The sequence below is a fragment of the Triplophysa dalaica genome, chromosome 21 (genome assembly GCF_015846415.1).
Source record: "Triplophysa dalaica isolate WHDGS20190420 chromosome 21, ASM1584641v1, whole genome shotgun sequence".
In the NCBI taxonomy this organism is placed as follows: Eukaryota; Metazoa; Chordata; class Actinopteri; order Cypriniformes; family Nemacheilidae; genus Triplophysa; species Triplophysa dalaica.
Genome location: NC_079562.1, coordinates 16,514,794 through 16,517,293, shown reverse-complemented (window position 1 = coordinate 16,517,293; position 2,500 = coordinate 16,514,794). Strand labels below are relative to the sequence as shown.

At 46.1% G+C, this 2,500-nt stretch overlaps 7 non-coding genes across 7 annotated transcripts in view; 2 read left to right on the top strand and 5 right to left on the bottom strand.

Annotated features, from left to right (window-relative positions):
* trnaa-agc (transfer RNA alanine (anticodon AGC)) overlaps nucleotides 1-10 on the bottom strand; it is a 73-nt gene extending 63 nt beyond the window's left edge. Inside the window, exon 1 of the tRNA in view lies at nucleotides 1-10. This exon is cut by the window's left edge and continues 63 nt beyond it. This is a non-coding gene — a tRNA (tRNA-Ala).
* A 330-nt stretch (nucleotides 11-340) lies between these two features.
* Nucleotides 341-412, bottom strand: trnac-gca (transfer RNA cysteine (anticodon GCA)). The gene has a single exon. It is a non-coding gene; the product is annotated as a tRNA-Cys (tRNA).
* Nucleotides 413-640: 228 nt separating this feature from the next.
* Nucleotides 641-712, bottom strand: trnaq-uug (transfer RNA glutamine (anticodon UUG)). The gene has a single exon. It is a non-coding gene; the product is annotated as a tRNA-Gln (tRNA).
* A 282-nt stretch (nucleotides 713-994) lies between these two features.
* Nucleotides 995-1,065, top strand: trnap-agg (transfer RNA proline (anticodon AGG)). Its single transcript has one exon. It is a non-coding gene; the product is annotated as a tRNA-Pro (tRNA).
* A 627-nt stretch (nucleotides 1,066-1,692) lies between these two features.
* trnac-gca (transfer RNA cysteine (anticodon GCA)) lies at nucleotides 1,693-1,764 on the bottom strand. Its single transcript has one exon. It is a non-coding gene; the product is annotated as a tRNA-Cys (tRNA).
* Nucleotides 1,765-1,992: 228 nt separating this feature from the next.
* trnaq-uug (transfer RNA glutamine (anticodon UUG)) lies at nucleotides 1,993-2,064 on the bottom strand. Its single transcript has one exon. It is a non-coding gene; the product is annotated as a tRNA-Gln (tRNA).
* A 282-nt stretch (nucleotides 2,065-2,346) lies between these two features.
* On the top strand, nucleotides 2,347-2,418 carry trnap-agg (transfer RNA proline (anticodon AGG)). The gene has a single exon. It is a non-coding gene; the product is annotated as a tRNA-Pro (tRNA).
* Nucleotides 2,419-2,500: the final 82 nt, after the last annotated feature.

Sequence of the window (2,500 nt, the reverse complement as noted above, 5' to 3'; positions counted from 1 at the left end):
CTAATTCCCCTACGAGGGGCACTGGCTGAGCTATCACCGGTCCGGTCCCGTTTGAAGATCCATCCAAAGTAGAAGTTTGCTGTTGAACACTGCTGAACGTTTTAAAAGGAGGCCACAGTGACATCTCAAGTTACCCGGATTTGTGTCGGTGACCTCTTGATCTGAATTCAAATACTCTACCACTGAGCTATACCTCCTCTTCAAGACTCCTTTAAACAACCATGGTAAACAACTGTTTATTCTACCAAAACGCAGAAACAAGGCTCGGGCTACAAGTTTCCTACTGGTGCTAGCTAAAACAGGCAACAGCAGTAACATCTGATTCACAGGGGCACCTGAAAGGGGGCACCCGGATTTGAACCGGGGGCCTCTTGATCTGCAGTCAAATGCTATACCACTGAGCTATACCCCCATGTCGATACGTTTTCTAACCACAATGGAATACAAATGTTTAATTTTCCAGCACTTAGAAAAAACAAGCGCAGGTTCATTCATTTCGTAGTGTTTTCTGTGGACTGGTTATATAGTTCACTGGATTCAAAGGTACTGACCAATACACATTGGACTCCACAAGTCACGTCGTATTGTGGACTCCTACAGTCTGCAATCTACTATTTGACAAGCATCTGGACACACAATGAGGTTCCACCGAGATTTGAACTCGGATCGCTGGATTCAAAGCCCAGAGTGCTAACCATTACACCATGGAACCCAAAAATGCAGAAAAAAGCTCGATTCAAATGACACATGTCGGTAAACAAACTTGTGCAGTGAGTGAGCGGTTTGTGGTTACATCATGGAACCCATGACAGACGAACGTTTCTTGATTCAATAGCAAACGTCTGCATACCAACTTGCAAAGGGGCTGACCAGTTTTTGGTTTGGCAACCGTGTTGATGAACTTGACCGAAACAAGAATTATTGACTCTTCAGTAGACTGACTTCCTTGTCTTTGCCCCGGCTTGGCGAAGCTGCAAATTTGGATGAAGTCCGAGGCTCGTTGGTCTAGGGCATGATTCTCGCTTAGGGTGCGAGAGGTCCCGGGTTCAAATCCCGGACGAGCCCTGCTCACTGATAATGTAGTTCCAGGTCACTTCGGGTGCTGTCTGTTTGTGTTTATTGTGTCTTCAAAACAATGCACCTTGTTTTGAGAAAGGGAGTCACGTTCACGTTTTTTGCTCTTTGCAAATCACGTGAAAGACTTTTTTCCAGTTCCAAAACGTAGACCTTAGTCAGATGTTGAAGCTACCTGTCGGCCTCGTACGGTGGCTACTAACAAAACACGTCACTGGAGAATGCGGGCATCGATCCCGCTACCTCTCGCATGCTAAGCGAGCGCTCTACAATCTGAGCTAATTCCCCTACGAGGGGCACTGGCTGAGCTATCACCGGTCCGGTCCCGTTTGAAGATCCATCCAAAGTAGAAGTTTGCTGTTGAACACTGCTGAACGTTTTAAAAGGAGGCCACAGTGACATCTCAAGTTACCCGGATTTGTGTCGGTGACCTCTTGATCTGAATTCAAATACTCTACCACTGAGCTATACCTCCTCTTCAAGACTCCTTTAAACAACCATGGTAAACAACTGTTTATTCTACCAAAACGCAGAAACAAGGCTCGGGCTACAAGTTTCCTACTGGTGCTAGCTAAAACAGGCAACAGCAGTAACATCTGATTCACAGGGGCACCTGAAAGGGGGGACCCGGATTTGAACCGGGGGCCTCTTGATCTGCAGTCAAATGCTATACCACTGAGCTATACCCCCATGTCGATACGTTTTCTAACCACAATGGAATACAAATGTTTAATTTTCCAGCACTTAGAAAAAACAAGCGCAGGTTCATTCATTTCGTAGTGTTTTCTGTGGACTGGTTATATAGTTCACTGGATTCAAAGGTACTGACCAATACACATTGGACTCCACAAGTCACGTCGTATTGTGGACTCCTACAGTCTGCAATCTACTATTTGACAAGCATCTGGACACACAACGAGGTTCCACCGAGATTTGAACTCGGATCGCTGGATTCAAAGCCCAGAGTGCTAACCATTACACCATGGAACCCAAAAATGCAGAAAAAAGCTCGATTCAAATGACACATGTCGGTAAACAAACTTGTGCAGTGAGTGAGCGGTTTGTGGTTACATCATGGAACCCATGACAGACGAACGTTTCTTGATTCAATAGCAAACGTCTGCATACCAACTTGCAAAGGGGCTGACCAGTTTTTGGTTTGGCAACCGTGTTGATGAACTTGACCGAAACAAGAATTATTGACTCTTCAGTAGACTGACTTCCTTGTCTTTGCCCCGGCTTGGCGAAGCTGCAGATTTGGTTGAAGTCCGAGGCTCGTTGGTCTAGGGGCATGATTCTCGCTTAGGGTGCGAGAGGTCCCGGGTTCAAATCCCGGACGAGCCCTGCTCACTGATAATGTAGTTCCAGGTCACTTCGGGTGCTGTCTGTTTGTGTTTATTGTGTCTTCAAAACAATGCACCTTGTT